This window comes from Periplaneta americana, chromosome 16 (assembly GCF_040183065.1).
Source record: "Periplaneta americana isolate PAMFEO1 chromosome 16, P.americana_PAMFEO1_priV1, whole genome shotgun sequence".
Lineage (NCBI taxonomy): Eukaryota > Metazoa > Arthropoda > Insecta > Blattodea > Blattidae > Periplaneta > Periplaneta americana.
In genome coordinates, this window is record NC_091132.1 from 32,395,595 (window position 1) to 32,414,605 (window position 19,011).

A 19,011-nucleotide genomic window follows, 5' to 3' on the forward strand; every position below is an offset into this window, starting at 1 on the left:
TTATGGAGTGTGTTAGCTGAGGTAATTCCAGCAAATGACTGACAGCAAGTTTTGGATTTCGTTAACTCTCACAGAAAAGACTTTCATTACATCACGTACACCCTGTTTTCGGGAACATAATATCGAACTATTTCTAGAACAGGAGTGCAAAGAAAGTGAAAATATTCATAGAGCTTAGACCTGACCTTAAAAAAGAAAAAAAAAATCAGAACCTCAATAACAATAAACTAGGCAAAGATATTTTGTTCTTTTTACTTTATATCAATGACTTACCTAAACAGATATATTATTTTAATGTACCGAAGTACATATGATATTTCCATGCAGATATTCTGCGTCATCATACTATGAAAGAGTAATGGAACGGAGAAAAATTCTCTCCGGCGCCGGGATTTGAACCCGGGTTTTCAGCTCTACGGCGCTTATTCCGTCGGATCCCGGCCAACTAGTCATTCATATCGAGTGCACCTCAGCACATGTGTGGACTTTGGTCCTGCGTTCATAGACATCTATGACGTAGTGCAGAGGGCGGCCACTAGAGGGAACCCAAGAGTTGGAGCTTAATCTGAGACGATTCTAACCGGCGTCGGAGTTGTATCCGGTGTGGCTTAGTGGATAAAGCATCAGCACGTAGAGCTGAAAACCCGGGTTCAAATCCCGGCGTCGGAGAGAATTTTTCTCCGTTCCATTACTCTTTCATCGTTACCTAAACAGATTTTGCACACTAAATGTTTACTATATGCTGATGATGTTAAATTGTATAAAGTCATTGACAAACAACAAGACGTTTTTGATCTACAGCATGATTTGGATAGACTATGTAGATGGAGTAGCGATAATTTTCTTCTGTTAAATCTTAATAAATGTTGCTTTATGACATATTCTATAAATAAGACAGTTGCTCAAAATTCGTATGAAATTAATGGTGTGAAGTTACCTAGAGTAGAATCATTTAAGGATTTGGGTATTTATTTTACACACAACTTATGTCTGAAATTCACTTAAATCACGTGGTAATTGATGCATATAGAAAATTAGAATTTATAATCAGAAGTACGAAAGAATTAAAACATATAAATACTATTGATACTCTATATAAAACTCTAGTTAGGAGTAAGCTAGAGTATGCGTCTGTAATATGGTCACCTCAGTTCCAGTCCCATCAGATGCAAATAGAAAGGGTACAGAAAAGATTTTTACGTTATTTATATTTTAAAAAACGTCACGTCCCATCTTATGACAAGCATATTTCATATAATCAGTTATTTTTTTAATTTAATTATAAAACTTTAAAATCTCGACGATTAATAAATAGCCAAATTTTACTCTATAAGACTGTTAACGGTATATTGAATAATTGTGATTTTCTTAAATTCCTTCAGTTCAATATAAAAAGAACAGAATTACGTCATAGGCAACCTTTCATTATTTCTATTCCTAGAACTGTTTTCTTCAAGAACTCTCCATTGTTTGTTATGTGTAATTTTACAACTCTCTGTCTTTAAACTGTGATTGTCAATTGGATTTCAGTTTAACAATTGAAAAATTCCATGCCATATTAAAAATAAGTATATTTCCTTAGATATTTAAATTATGAAGAAGTGTATTATAATGTTTTTACTCTATTTTTAAATAATTTTGCATCATTATATTGACATCTATTACCATTATGTATTTCCTTTCTTTCGTTTGTGTTCTTTGTTTTGTTGTTTTTTCCTCTCATTATGTATTTTGTGTATATATCTATGTAAGCCACCTGTAATTGGAAGCCTGTTTCTGTTGGTGGTGGATTTAAAATAAAATAAAATAAATAAAATAACATATTCAAGACGAAATTGTCCAAAACAAAATTAAATACTCAATTGCCATCTTAAAAAATCACCTATATGGTAAACACTCCACATAATTGTTTAATTATATATTTGTGAGTGAAAATCTGTATTTTTATCTTAAACTTTTATCCATATATTTTTTTTTCATGTCTGCATTCATGTACAGTAGTGGCAAAAGAAACCGGACCGACCCTTGTAGCTGACACAAAAGAATTCTGTGCTATGTATTGTGTCTAATTATGGTAATTTCAATATGGATAGTGAAGCCAGAGGTATGTACTGCTATTTAATGTAAAAATACGTAGTTATCTTTGCCGAATAGAGGTAGAAATGTAATGGAAATAAAACTCTCAAAGTTTTTTCGTCTGTAAGTTTGAGGCACAGAAGGAAAAAAAAGACGGTAAGAATCGAACAAATACAATAAATTTCATTGTTACCATTAATTATACAAGATGGATGTGTTTTGTGACTAGCAAAATTTGAATTTGTGACTTTGAAATCAGCTACAAGTGTCGGTCTGCTTTTTTTTTGCCACTACTGTACAACCATTACTGTAAATTGTTGTTATTCTGTGTCTATAGGCAAGCCTTGGAAGGTTAGATAGTAAAAATAAAAAAAAATGAAAAATGTTATCAAGTGTAACAAAATAATACTAAGTCCTCGAATAATATAATATTGGAACCAAAATATTAAAAGAGGTACAAAGTAACAAAAGATGAAGAGAGATTTGGTCAGCCCTTATTAAGTAGTCAGGAAATAAAATTTTATATCATCATAACATTGGCTAAGAAGAAACTGCCTACTGAAGAATGCACTGGAAGGAATGGTGTAGGTGTACTATGAGGTACCATGTTTTTAAAATCGATAGTATTCTAATTACTCGTATGTTTAAATTTTGATTCAACGTGAATGTCATTGCCAATGATCTTGCGCCCAACACATAATAATATATGACAGAGTAACAACAGACTGCGTACGTATCGGGCAAAGTAAATAATGACTATTCTCTTCTTCAAAAATGTTAGACTCACAAAATCACATTTCTCTGGAAAAACTTTACAGTTAAATAAAACATTACGTAACTTTTTTATTCAGTTATTTATGCTCTACTACAAATATTTTTTACAGTTTATATTGTTTACACCCTGTGTACAAGATTGGGAAGTTTTGTAAATACAGGGTGGAAGGTAAGGTAGTACATTAATTGTAGGATGTGATTCCTTTAAGTACAACGAACAAAAAAGTCTAATATCATTTTGCTCGTTTTTGTGAGGTTTTTGAAGAAATAATACTTTTATGCCGACATTTCGATCTCGAATTATACGATTACTATTTAAAATACGCTGTACGTCCAACTGCACACTAATGCAATGTAAACATCACAACAGCTGATCAGTTGCGAGTACTACGCAAACCGTCTGCCGTCTCGACAGCGATGCCAGATTTTTAGACCTTGTGTATGTGACTCGACAATCAATGTTTCCAATGTTTCTTCAATCGATTAATTCGAAATCTTTGAATTTTCTAATTAAAATACTGCTGCAACGTGAACATAACAAACGTTCTCTTCGTTGTTACCTAAGAAATTAAACCGTATTTTAAACAGTATTCGTAAAATTCGCGATCGAAATGTCGGCATAAAAGTATTATTTCTCCAAAAACCTCGCTAAAACGAGCAAAATGACATTAGACTTTTTTTTTCGTTATATTTCAAGGAATCACATCCTACAATTAATGAGCTATCTTATCTTCCACCCTGTATAAACCTGTCTTCGTTTTTGCCAAAGTATTGCATGGTAAAGTGCGTGCTCCTCAAATTTTCTTCCCTCTTTATACGGTAGGTATAACTTTAGATAATCTGTAGTGATTACGCCCTTAGTTGAGGTAACTTTCACGTAATATAAGTTATCAGCGTTACGAAAACAACAGATATCTTAATAATTAATTGAATCATTAATCGATAATGTTTGTAGTCCATACATAATTCGATATCATGCATTTAAATTGAGGTTATGAAGAGTCTTGGGATTACGTCAATTTGAAGTCATGCTACCCGCCTGTGTTTATGGATGGGATGTAGAGAGGAAGCGAGTTCTGAGGTCTGGTATCAGGGGAAGGACACGCAAGTTGCTGCCAACTTAGCGTGACTTCTGTTGAAATTCATTGCATGGAATGTGATTAAATAGCTCTCTGCTGGGATTACCTACAAATTGGAAACTGTAATCCAAGCCAGCTGATAAACAGAATACAGAAACAGACGACTCCCTTGGAATGGGTTATTTTATTATCTTCTTACGTTTAATTTTCTCTTGCTTATTTACTTGTGGAAATATGCGGAATGTTTCTTTTAATTCTGCGTGGAAATGCCCTTCTAGAGTAATACAAATTGCTTCAGTATAATAACAGGAATAAATATCCAAAATTATTTGGATAAAATGTTTAGAAACTATATACCTAATCATACTATGTCCCTGACTTCACTGCAACAGTTTATAATTAATACAGGAATAAATATTCGAAATGACTTGGATAAAATGTTTAGAAACTATATACCTAATCATGCTATGTCCCTGACTTCACTGCATCAGTTTATATTTAATACAGGAATAAATATTCAAAATGCCTTGGATAAAATGTTTGGAAACTATATACCTAATCATACTATGTCCCTGACTTCACTACAACAGTTTATAATTAACACAGGAATAAATATTCCAAATGACTTGGATAAAATGTTTAGAAACTATATACTTAATCATACTATGCCCCTGGCTTCACTGCATCCGTTTATATTTATTACAGGAATAAATATTCGAAATGACTTGGATAAAATGTTTGGATACTATATATCTAATCATACTATGTCCCTGACTTAACTGCATCAGTTTATATTTAATACAGGAATAAATATTCAAAATCACTTGGATAAAATATTTAGAAACTATATACCTAATCATACTATGTCCCTGACTTCACTGCATCAGTTTATATTTAATACAGGAATAAATATTCAAAATCACTTGGATAAAATGTTTAGAAACTATATACCTAATCATACTATGTCCCTGACTTCACTGCAACAGTTTATAATTAATACAGGAATAAATACTCCAAATGACTTGGATAAAATGTTTAGAAAGTATATACTTAATCACACTATGTCCCTGGCTTCAATGCATCAGTTTATATTTAATACAGGAATAAATATTCAAAATGACTTGGATAAAATGTTTAGAAACTATATGCTTAATCATACTATGTCCCTGGCTTCACTGCATCAGTTTATATTTAATACAGGAATAAATATTCAAAATGCCTTGGATAAAATGTTTGGAAACTATATACCTAATCTTACTATGTCCCTGACTTCACTGCATCAGTTTATATTTAATATAGGAATAAATATTCAAAATGACTTGGATAAAATGTTTGGAAACTATATACCTAATCATACCATGTCCTTGACTTAACTGCAACAGTTTATGTTTAATGCAGGAATTTATATTCAAAATGCCTTCGAGAAAATGTTTAGAAACTATAAACTTAATCTTACTATACCCGTGGCTTCACCGCATCAGTTTATATTTAATACAGGAATAAATATTCAAAATTCCTTGGATAAAATGTTTGGAAACTATATACCTAATCATACTATGTCCCTGACTTCACTGCATCAGTTTATATTTAATACAGGAATAAATATTCAAAATGACTTGGATGAAATGTTTGGAAACTATATACCTAATCATACTATGTCCCTGACTTAACTGCAACAGTTTATGTATAATGCAGGAATTTATATTCAAAATGACTTCGAGAAAAGTTTAGAAACTATAAACTTAATCTTACTATACCCCTGGCTTCACTGCATCATTTTATATTTAACCCTCAACTGTTATTGCTTTTTAAATGTACATTACGATATCAAGCAATATGGGTCTATATTGACCCATAGATACCAGTTGAGGGTTAAGATAGAAAAAAATATTGCAAATAACTTGTATAAAATGTTTAGAAACTATATACTTAATCACATGCCTACTATATCCCTGGCTTCACTGTAAAAACTTACATTTAATACAGTAATAAGACGTATTCCTAATGAATTGGATAGAATATTAAGAAACTATATACTTAATCATACTATGTCCCTGGCTTCACTCTAAGAACTTATGTTTGATACAGGAATAAATATTCAAAATGTCTTGGATAAAATGTATAGAAACTATACACTTAACCATACTATGTCCCTGGCTTCACTGCAACAGTTTATATTTAATACAAGAATAAATATTCCAAATAACTTGGATAAAATGTTTCGAAACTATATACCTAATCATACTATATCCCTGACTTAACTGCAACTGTTTATATTTAATGCAGGGATAAAAATTCAAACTGATTTCGAGAAAATATTTAGAAACTATATACTTAATCATACTATACCCCTGGCTTCACTGCATCAGTTTATGTTTAATACAGGAATAAATATTCCAAATAACTTGGATAAAATGTTTAGAAACTATATACTTAATCACACGCCTACTATATCCCTGGCTTCACTGTAAAAACTGACATTTAATATAGTAATAAGACGTATTCCTAATGAATTGGATAGATTGTTATGAAACTATATACTTAATCATACCATGTTCCTGGCTTCACTGTAAGAACTTATGTTTAATACAGGAATACATATTCAAAATGACTTGGATAAAATGTATAGAAACTATGCACTTAACCATGCTATGTCCCTGGCTTCACTGCATCAGTTTATAATTAATACAGGAATAAATATTCCAAATAACGTGGATAAAATGTTTAGAAACTATATACTTAATCATAGGCCTACTATATCCCTGGCTTCACTGTAATAACTTACATTTAATACAGGAATAAATATTCCTAATGAATTGGAAAGAATTATTAAAATCTATATACTTATTCGTATTATATCTCTGGCTTCACTATAACAACTTATATTTAATACAGAAATAAATATTCAAAATTACTTGAATAGAATGTTTAGAAACTATATATTTAATCATATTATATCCCTGCTTTCAATGTAACAATTTATATTTAATACATGAATAAATATTCCAAATGACTTGGATGGAATGTTTGTAAACTATATACTTAATCATATTATGTCCCTGGCTCAATCCACTAAGAAAAATGATAAAATGATCAAAACTGTCGTCATCCAGGATGCAGCGAAGTAGAAACCCTTGGGCATGTTTTGGGTTATTGCCCTAAAGGAGAACTACTGAGGAACAATCGCCACCATAAAGTGAGAAGCTCCATCGCAAGCACTCTTCGGAAGGCAAAGTGGGAGGTTTACGAAGAAGTGCACTGCTTGGCTGAGAATGGGTCAACGAGAAGAGCAGACATTATAGCCATCGATCGCCGGAATCAAAGAAGCCTCATTCTTGACCCCACTGTCCGTTTTGAGAAAGATGATCAACAAGCCAATAACGTTAACGATGAAAAGAAGTCTATTTACAACCCATGTATTCCTCACTTCAGTGAGAGATACAAAATGAATATTAATACATGGGAAGCGAAAGGACTTCTTTTTGGCGCTAGGGGAACTTCATTTAAGTTAACCAAAACCATTCTCCTTTCTCTTAAATTTTCTAATGAGGACATTAACAAAATTTGTCTAATGGTATTGAGAGATTCATTATCCATTTTACACAATCACTTGTATAATATTATGTAATTTTTTTTAGCTTCATTTCATTACTCTTCAATGTATTTTCATCTCATGTTTCTCCGAAATCAAATTGTACTTTATTTTTAAAGTTATCATTGTTCCGTATTCTCTCCGCAATCATATTCTGGATCCTAGTGGTCAGCCGTAGATTCGGCCAGATAATAATAATAATAATAATAATAATAATAATAATAATAATAATAATAATGGCTTTATTTAACCTGGCAAAGATAAGTTCGTAAAAGCCTTCTCTTACACTCAACCAGGATCGTCCCAAATTGTGGAATTTGTTGTTTGTAATTTTAATTAGGCCCTAGCTTCTGCTATAGATACGCAAAACGTATGATATTGCATTACTAGTCGCACAAGAAACCTCTGTTTTGTAGGGTTTGTCTCTTTGGTACTTACAGCCTTTTATATGTCCAGTCTTCAATTCTTTGTACCATTATTGAGGTCCTGGCTCTCGTCGATTTTATGTAATTTTTCGATTCGACAGATGGACAAAAGACAAGACTCACATGATGTAAATGTGGATTGATTCATAAAACTGCAGGTAAGAATATTGATTACTATTAACAAATTACAAAATTAACAAAATTGCAAAGTCAAAATGGCCTCTACTAAGAAAAGCACAGAACAAACATTCAGCATTTTCATTACAAGTTGTTTTCCCAACCGTAATACTGAATCCAGATGAATCGTCTCTCACGTCTTTTCTCTAACTTGTTTTATGGCTTCTTTCATTGCCTTTTCATTTCATTATTTTCTAAGTTTGTTGAAAGGTGAGATTTCTCCCTCCTACAGATGTCAACACTAGTAGCGAAACAGAAAACTAGGGTCTAAAGATGGAATACTAATAATACTAGTATTTCATATTTGTGACACAGTGATGTTGTAAGTTATAACCTAGAAATATATTATAATTTAAAAACGAAATCAATTAAACACACATTACTATAAACGTACATTATTTCTCTTTAAGAATATATTATTACATAATTAACAGTTCTAATATTGAGATATAATAATGTATATTCAAGAAAAGAACTTACCGCCAAAATTTTCACTATCCTCGAAAACACAATAATGATAAATGTTTCAACAGTTCAGCTTCTGACTGCAAACTAACCCATTCCACCGAAGGACAGTGTCAGTGGAAGGCTTCTGCTAAGATAGAACACGTCTCAGGTCCTATATCACACTATTTCATATTTTGTACCCCTATTTCATATCTATAATACTTCAATTATTATTATTATTATTATTATTATTATTATTACGAAGCAACAAATATATCACATCCACTCCATGCTTAAGAGCAAATTCAACGTGTCTTTCATCTTATATTCATAGCGACTTTTGCTGTTACTGTAGTCTAAATTAGATTTTATAGGAGATTAGCACAACCTTTGTTCTCATTCGAATCGGTTTTTGCGACTTCTCTTTCTTCCATACACTCCAATTTCGAGCACTGATGTCCCAGGGAGATTATTTTCCAGTTTTACCGTATACTCGAACTGGGTAATGCGAATTTTCTACAGTTAAATGGTCTGAAAGAACTTTTTACTTTTTTCAGTTATAAAAATATCGATTCCCCTTTTATCATCTTAGCTTAGTTCCGGGGACATACTATTTAAGCGTAAAGTTATATATTCCGTAAATACATATATTTATTGAAAGAGCTAAGAATAAAAATGGTTCGAGTTACTCGAGCTTATTATATTGTACAAAATAATATTAACTTAACTTAAAAAGATCATGCATTAACATATTTCCTTACAGCTGATTTAACCATCTACAGATTTTGTCTGCAAGGTTTGGTTTTTTTATCTGTCTGTCTGTCTGTCTGTCTATCTATTTATTTATTTACTTCTTTATTTCTGCATTTATTTGTTTCTTTATTTATTTCTTTATTAATTTATTTATTTATTTTATTGCTAGTAAGCTTGAAATGAACACAAGTTAATACAATGTAAGATAAACTAGCCCACTCCTGAATGAGTAAGACTCGTGCTCAGGAGGGACTTTCAATACAGACAAAAATGGAATTAAATTTGAGAGTGAATACAGATTAAAAAGTGTTTAATATGTTTAAAACCAAACTATAAATCCAAAACAGTTTTTTTTTATTAATTTGGAGAGGATTCGTGGTTAAAATAATATTAGAATAAAATCTGTTTAATAATCTGGAACCTTGACTCATGCAATGATAAAAAGCTGCGTTGGTTTTACATTTAGGGTCAGACAAACGAAGAGAATTCGTATTTTTAGTTTTATATTTATGTATATACCTTTCAAAATGTTTAAGATTTCTGTGAAAATATTAAAAAAAATAATATAATAAGTTTGTTTAATGTTGAACACTTTGAAATGTTTACAAACAATTCAATTGAGTAATCTTTCTGCCTTTTTAAACAAATTTTGAATACAAATCAAGCTTCCAGGTATAACTCCCTGTAAAGTTAATTTGAATAATTTCGAGGGAAAAATTAACTTTACAGGGAGTTATACCTGGAAGCTTGATTTGCATAATACACGTCACTGTAAGTAACAGAAAACCACAATTTAAGTCACACAGAGTTAGTGTGCACTCAATGTTGGTTGCTTGACAGTTGTCAGCCCACTTTGAGGTCTGTGGATATAGAGGAAAAAATTGGATCGGTGTCGGGTGGAGTTCCCGGGTAGCTCAGTTGGGAGAGCGTTGGTACGTTTAACCAAAGGTTCCAGGTTCGATCCCCGGCCCCGGAACAATTTTTCCCTCGAAATTATTCAAATTTTGAATACTTTTTTCTGTAGTAAAATTAACACATATGGGTTGGATTTATAAGTTCAACTTCCAAGTTTACTCAACTGTCCGAAAACAAATTTCATCCGCGTAACTGACACCAATAAGGCATCACTCATGAGGCAACATCAGTGAATGCAATAACGATTAGCCTATTTCATTCGAGTACATAAACTAACAGAACTGTGAAAGTCGCGACTGTTACAACAGGATCGGTTTGTAGCTAAAATGCAAATGTGTTTCACTCGGAATTACTATTGACAACTTTGTGTTTATACCTGTTGGATACATAAAACTTCAAAATGCAAATTTTTAGCTACAAGATAGCTGACAATTTGTTGCACCCTGTTTTATAAACCAACAAGTCGTAAACGTAAAAATCTGTGTCTAACGAAATTGGTTTCCTGTACGCAGTAACAGCTACAATCCCGCCGCAGGCTCTCTCTACAGTCGCACGGCCTAATTTCATATTCATCGGCTTACAACAAAACGGTGCTAAGTACCACATGAAACACATCAAGTAGATGTAGTGATTAGTGAATCGTTAAAAAAATTTATACAACGTATCGAACTTAATTAATTTTAATGTAGACACTTATCTTGATTTTTTTATTTCATTTTATTGGGATATTTTACGACGCTGTATCAATATCTAGGCTATTTAGCGTCTGAATGAAATGAAGGTGATAATGCCGGTGAAATGAGTCCGGGGTCCAGCACCGAATATTACCCAGCATTTGCTCGTATTGGGTTGAGGGAAAACCCCGGAAAAACCTCAACCAGGTAACTTGCCCCGACCGGGATTCGAACCCGGGCCACCTGGTTTCGCGGCCAGATGCGCTGATCGTTACTCCACAGGTGTGGACACTAATCTTGATGACAGCAACTGTTCAGGCTAAGTAATCTTGACAATGCACACGAGTGATAACACAGATTACGGTGCAAATACACACGAACGCCTATATCTACTTCAATTATAGGCCTAGATATCCTTCTTCATCATCATCATCATCATCATCATTCTGGGGAAATTCCACAGATAGTAACAGTATATTTCTATTACAAAAAAGAGTAATTAGAATAATAGTAGGTGCCAAATCTAGGGAATCGTGTAGGACTATTTTCAAAAAACTACAAATAATGCCCATGGCTTGTCAGTATATCTTTTCATTAACAATCTTCCTCTTATGTAATCGTGAAAACTTTGTAATTAATTCAACAGTTCATAGCATAAATACACGTCAAAACTGACTTTCATACTCCATCAGCAAGTCTATCGTGCTATCAAAAAGGAATGTGTTATATGGCAGTAAAAATTTTTAACAGCCTCCCTATCGATATAAAAAATGAAACTCAAAACAAAATTATTTAGGGCCAAATTAAAGAAGTGCCTAATTTCTCACGCCTTCTATTCTGTAGGTGAATTCATGACATTCAATAACGCTTCATGAAATTGATACTAAAACTTTGTGTTGTACTAGTAGACCATATTGTAAATCTCGTCTGTATATATTTCATCTAGACTGTGACAATAGTATTAAGTTTTTTTGACTTGTTCCATATTCTAGCTGTAAGCATGTATGAATACCATGGAATGTTAATAAATACAATACAATACAATCAACTTCAAGGATTAGGCCGATGGCCTGTTCCGCTCCAGAATTTTATCGATCAAACTGGTCTCTCCAACGTCTCTTTGATCTTCCCACTCGTCTTCTTCGTGTAGGTCTGTAACATCATGTTCTGAAAGGTGTCCAATCGTTGGGCATTCTTGTTATATGGAGGTACCAGTTATTTCCACATTTTTCAATTATAGTTGTTATACTCTCGATATTCAGTTCTTGACGTATATCTTCATTTCTCTTATGCTCCTGTAGTCTAAATCCTGCTAGTGGCCTTAAGAGTCTCATCTGAGCGGCCTCAATTCTCCTCTGTTGGGCTCTAGTCAGAATCCACGTTTCTGAACCACATAACAATGTCGGAACTGCCAGTGTCTTGTAAAATTTGAGCACAGTTTGTCTGTCGACTTTATTTATAAGTGTACGTTTAATTGTACCGATAAGTCTTAAAAATTTATTTAACTTGTTTTCTACGTCTGAGGAGGATACACAAGAGAGATCACATCCAATGTAAGTAAAAGAATTTACTTGTTCAATCATCTTATCCTCTACTACAGTTTTAGTTCTTAGTGTATTATTTCCGCAGAAACCAAATACTTTAGTTTTCCTGTGTGATATTTTTAGATTATAGTTATTAGCTACAATTCTCAACAAATGAACTGCTCTCTGTAGATTGTCTTCAGAATCGGCCAACACCAACTGGTCGTCTGCGAAAACTAAGTAATCTAAAATGATATTATCTATAAAATAATGTGTTTTTAAATTGTTTTGCCATTCTCTTACGGCTTCGTCTAGGTACAAATTAAAAAGAGTAGGTGATAAGGGACACCCATGTCTGACCCCTTGATTAACTTCTCGCAAGTTGGTGGTAATCTTGAAATTGTTATTTTGAACAATTTGCAGACGACATTTTAATTTATACCACAATTGGGATGGCCAAGACGCTTACATCGAAGTATGAAATTAAATTAATAAAACCAAATCATGGTTCCAAAACTGGAGGATAAAAATAATTACATGAAAGAGATCGGCTATAATTTTCACTTGAAGATGTCCTAAAGTTTCCTTTGAATTGGAGGTTTTTAAGAATCTATTCAGAAGAAAAATGAAATAAAATATCTAGATAATATATCAGATCACAAATTAACGTTAAAGTCCCATTTACATAAAGCGGCATCCAAAGGTTAAAATTTTCAACGATCGTGCTCAATTTCAAATCACCATCTCTGAGTTTATGATAAAAGAAAATCTTTTACACCATGCTAATCAAATCGCGCATACTTTGAGCATTTCATGGGCAATGTTTGATGTGCATACTATGTGGTGTTCAAAGAATAGTATATTACGATGCAAGATTGGGAAGTGCTTTTTACAAAATCGAGGAAAAGTTTGAAAAACGTGCAGACCGAGTTTTTCAATTTCCGAGATTTTGTAATGCATTTCAGAAACGTGTATTGTAAAACATTTTTTACAAGAACATATTTCAAAAATTGCAAATAAAATATATATTGCATTGAAAATGTAGAGCAATATTATTCCAAAGCTTTCGCAAAACTGCACTGTAATGGTAACTAAGTAACAATAAGTGCACTGTAATGGATCTATTTCAGTATAGTTTTATGTTATGGAGAAGGGTTCCTTAGCAACAAGTTTCTGTGTGGAAATTCAACATTCAAGGTCTAAGAACAATAACTGTAAATACAGTAACAAACACCATCATGCTAAAAAAAGTTCTTTGAACAATTTATGGAGCCGACTACCGTACATCAAATATATTTCTTCACAATATTTTAAACATGAGTCCACTGACGATCACTCACAAACATTACTAAAACAGTTCCGTACATGAACTTTAAGTCATTCAAATTATTCAATAAGTGCAAATCCAATTATTTATTTAAGACATCGTATTCCGGGCACATCTATCATCAGTGAGTAACATAAAATAATCAGCAGGAAGAAAACTGTGTCTCCAACATCAGAGACTAGCTTCAAATATAAATAAAAAATTATACAACTTGATCTCTACAACAAACCCACCAACGAATCAAGATGCTGGCTTGCTGACTTGAGGCAATATCAGAGATATCTTCTATTCATCAGGCAAACTATCAAAATAAAATTAGTTAAATCTTCTTCTGATTATTTTTGTCTTGGAATTGGACTCCTTCCTTATTAGATGACTCAGAATTAAACGATTATCTTCAATTGAGAATTCTTATAGCTTCTCATCAAATCAGAACCTGGCAAAATTACAATAATTGGACGTTGTTCAAACATCTTCTCCAAACCACATAACGTTCGATCAAATTACTTAATGTCAATCTGTATAACACATGTCGTAATGCATTAATTCATAGAATAGAAGTAAACAAAACGATGAACCAAATTGACAATTTACAGCTTTGTATTACGCTATGAAAATGAATAAAACGAGCTTTTGTTGATATGTGAACATTTTAAACAAATGTAGGATGATCCCAAGTGCAGCCGAGCATATGGTAATCAGCAATATTTTCTAAACTTTCCATTATTTTTCAAAAAGATTTAGACCTACATAGACCTACTGCTATCCTTCAGCATTACACGGACACAGTGTTCAATTGAGAGTATTACATTACAGTAGCAGATGACTCAAAATTAAGAAAATGATGTAGTCTACATACCAAAATGGAGAGCATAATCAGTAGAAACATTCCAAACTCTCAGTAGCTGAAGATATCAGCTCACTTACCTGAAACAAAGAGATAATCCATAATTAATTAAACATATCATGTTATCGAAATAGTAAAATAAACTGTCTAGTCTCCACAACTCACCAAATAATTAGGTTTCAAATTTTACAGATATACTTTCAACAATATTTAAGACTATTATATTGATTCCTTTAGGCCAAATATTTTGTCCGAGTTCCTTTTATAAACATACTCCTGTTAAGTATGATTTAATAATTATTTTACAATGTTAGAGATTTTGATAACATATTTGCCCTGTTATAAACTGAGGGAAGGAGAAGACAAGTGAGTTTTTGTGTTGAATTCTTTATTAAAATCTATTTTTCAGGACTGAAGGAAGATCTGCACTGTAGATTAGTATCTCTATGTACGGTCCACAAGCATTTCTAAGATATTGAATTCATATTCGCTAGCTCTTGTCATCATTCTATTAAAAATTAGGGTAGACCAGGGTAATTGTAAACACTTTTCACTGATTTCAAATATATTTCAACATTATACAACCTTCAGTGACGGTAAGCATGACAAAGAAACATTGTATTAATTTTGGATTTTTCTTTTCCCTGAAAATGAGTTTAAAATAATAAGGTTGACTTTTTTCATCTTTTAAATGCTAGTTTACATTTACCCCATCTGTTTACATTTATCCCTTTGAGAGAGGGGCTATAAGACACTGAACATTTTTTCTTTTGTTTCAGAAGAAAGAGCTGTACTCCTTCCAACTTCAATTTTGGTCACTGGTACATTTCGTCCTTTTAACTTATGATATATGATGGATATAGGAACTCGTACCTCTCCTGAGCTTCACGATGACTGTAGTTACTATTTTTCACATCTGTGACAACCCTCTCTAAATCCTCTACAGTGTAGTTAGGTGTGAGTCTCTTTGATTACTGAAAAGTACGAAATGTAACCATAGTAAAACATGTTTACAATTACCCCCAAGCAATTAAAACTATGGGGCAAATGTAAACACGTCATAATTTAATGAACTGAGGTTATGGGAGATCTCAAAACCATTGTAATAAATGTTAACTACTACACATTACTCATAAAAACAACATATTCTTAAAAAGTAGTACTGTACCTTTACTTACAATGCAAATTTTTTTGTAGACTCTTACAAAACATTCGTTCACAACTAAGCAGTTACTCCTATTTGGCGCCAAACTGCTTTGTAGGTTAGCCAACATGTTAACTCAAATATTCCCCGAATTGAAATTTTTATATTGACAGTTTTGTATTTCTCATAGCATTTGTTTACAATTACCCCAGATTACAATTACACTGGTCTACCCTATATTCTAAAGACAAAAACAAAATATTTAGAATCCTTTAAATAACTATGTCTTAAATTCTATTAAGTTCACGAGTTAAATGAACAATGAACATTGAATAAAATTTACAATTATGTTTAAATGTGTTCCTTTGGAAAGTATTTCAAGGCAGCTCATAAAGACTCACTTTCATATAAGAATAACGTGGTACTGAATCACCATTTATGGGGATCACATGATAATATAAAATAAGATACAAATAGCAAGTCTTTGTAGAAAAATGTAATCCAGGTATGATGCTCATTCTCAGTTACATTTACTTGCTTATTTTTTTATTATTTTATTACAGTATTTTATTACATTCCATTTTGTTATAATCTTCCTTACGTTTTCCATATTAACTATTTGTACTAAATGAGTTGTTTTACTATATTCCAATGTATTTTACTTTCTTTGTTCTATTATGGCATTATTTTCATGTTGTTTAGTGTCGATTTTATTATGCTATTATTAAAAATTTTTTGGTAATATGTAAGTATTCTATATAATAATAATAATAATAATAATAATAATAATAATAATAATAATAATAATAATAATAAGTATTCTGTTCTTTTACTTTTTGTTAAATTTTCACTGCTTGTATTCTTTGTGATCTGGTAGAGTGTATGAGAAGGCCCTATGGCCTTAACTCTCCCGGTATAAATGAAGAATTATTATTATTATTATTATTATTATTATTATTATTATTATTATTATTATTATTATTATTATACTTCCCGTTTCCTAGGAGTTTCTCCGTCTTGGCCCGGTATTGAGGTATATTAACCTTCTTGAAGTAGAATGTGTCGCCATCTCAGTATGTAAGTAGCATTGGTTTGTTGTTTTTACTTTATACCGTTGTAGTGACACTTGAATTCGTGCCAAGAATAAAGGTCCAACAATTAAGTTATTCAGTTTAGCTGGAGCACGATCTGAAGCTGCACCCAAGGAGAAAGATACTGGATGTTCGACAGAGTTGCACTGAACTTCGGGATCAATAGGCTAGATCCCCTTATTGAGTTTCGCGTCTTTGTATTAAGAGTCTGAGGATGTTTGGACTAATTCTTTCAACAGACTTCACGGAGATCTGCTTGAAACTCAGTATAGCTGCAGATGAAACCCGTCCTTCTGGAAATTCATATCCTTCAGTATTCTCTAATATTAATTTTAAAATTTTGGCCTCTTCTACAAAAATAATCATGATCATAAAGCAAATATCCAGATCTCTCTTTGAGTATTTCTTAGTTAAACTTGATTTAAATTATAATTAAAGATTAACTTCTTCGGGATTAATCGTTCGTATTCTGAGCTGATCGTGGACGGTTGACGATAAGATTCGAGGAAGGAAAGTTTAATTAATTAATTTTTTATTTAATTTATTTAAATTTAAATATACGGAATAAAGAATATAATTATAAACAAACAAGAGAAATAGAAATAAAATAATACAAACAATATAAAAAAGGAGATACAGTAGTATTAACAAAATTTGAGACCGAATGAGCAGCGCTCGTGTTCGGTCGCAGTTCAGATATAATATTAATAGGCCTATAAGAGAATATAAAATAAAATAAAATAGGAAATAAAATTAAAATTATAGCTACAGAAATTATATAATACAATATTAATATAAGAGAAATATAGAAAAATAATAATAATAAAAATAAATAAGTAAAATAAAATAGGAACTAAAATTTAAATTACAGCGGCAATGGAATTATATAATATAATATTAACACTAGAGAAGAATAATATTGCACGTGAAAAGTGGGACTATAAGTGTGTGTGTGTGTGTGTGTGTGTGTGTGTGTGTGTGTGTGTGTGTGTGTGTGTGTGTGTGTGTGTGTGTGTGTGTGTGTGTGTGTGTGTGTGTGTGTGTGTGTGTGTGTGTGTGTGTGTGTGTGTGTGTGTGTGTGTGTGTGTGTGTGTGTGTGTGTGTGTGTGTGTGTGTGTGTGTGTGTGTGTGTGTGTGTGTGTGTGTGTGTGTGTGTGTGTGTGTGTGTGTGTGTGTGTGTGTGTGTGTGTGTGTGTGTGTGTGTGTGTGTGTGTGTGTGTGTGTGTGTGTGTGTGTGTGTGTGTGTGTGTGTGTGTGTGTGTGTGTGTGTGTGTGTGTGTGTGTGTGTGTGTGTGTGTGTGTGTGTGTGTGTGTGTGTGTGTGTGTGTGTGTGTGTGTGTGTGTGTGTGTGTGTGTGTGTGTGTGTGTGTGTGTGTGTGTGTGTGTGTGTGTGTGTGTGTGTGTGTGTGTGTGTGTGTGTGTGTGTGTGTGTGTGTGTGTGTGTGTGTGTGTGTGTGTGTGTGTGTGTGTGTGTGTGTGTGTGTGTGTGTGTGTGTGTGTGTGTGTGTGTGTGTGTGTGTGTGTGTGTGTGTGTGTGTGTGTGTGTGTGTGTGTGTGTGTGTGTGTGTGTGTGTGTGTGTGTGTGTGTGTGTGTGTGTGTGTGTGTGTGTGTGTGTGTGTGTGTGTGTGTGTGTGTGTGTGTGTGTGTGTGTGTGTGTGTGTGTGTGTGTGTGTGTGTGTGTGTGTGTGTGTGTGTGTGTGTGTGTGTGTGTGTGTGTGTGTGTGTGTGTGTGTGTGTGTGTGTGTGTGTGTGTGTGTGTGTGTGTGTGTGTGTGTGTGTGTGTGTGTGTGTGTGTGTGTGTGTGTGTGTGTGTGTGTGTGTGTGTGTGTGTGTGTGTGTGTGTGTGTGTGTGTGTGTGTGTGTGTGTGTGTGTGTGTGTGTGTGTGTGTGTGTGTGTGTGTGTGTGTGTGTGTGTGTGTGTGTGTGTGTGTGTGTGTGTGTGTGCGCTAATAAGTTTTCTATTGTGGGAAATGCGTGTTATTATTCGGTTGAGAAGCTCTTATCATCCAGTCTGCTGTCCAAAAATCTGAAAGTTAGAATTTATAAAACAGTTATATTACCGGTTGTTCTGTATGGCTGTGACTCTTGGACTCTCACTCTGAGAGAGGAACATAGGTTAAGGGTGTTTGAGAATAAGGTGCTTAGGAAAATATTTGGGGCTACGCG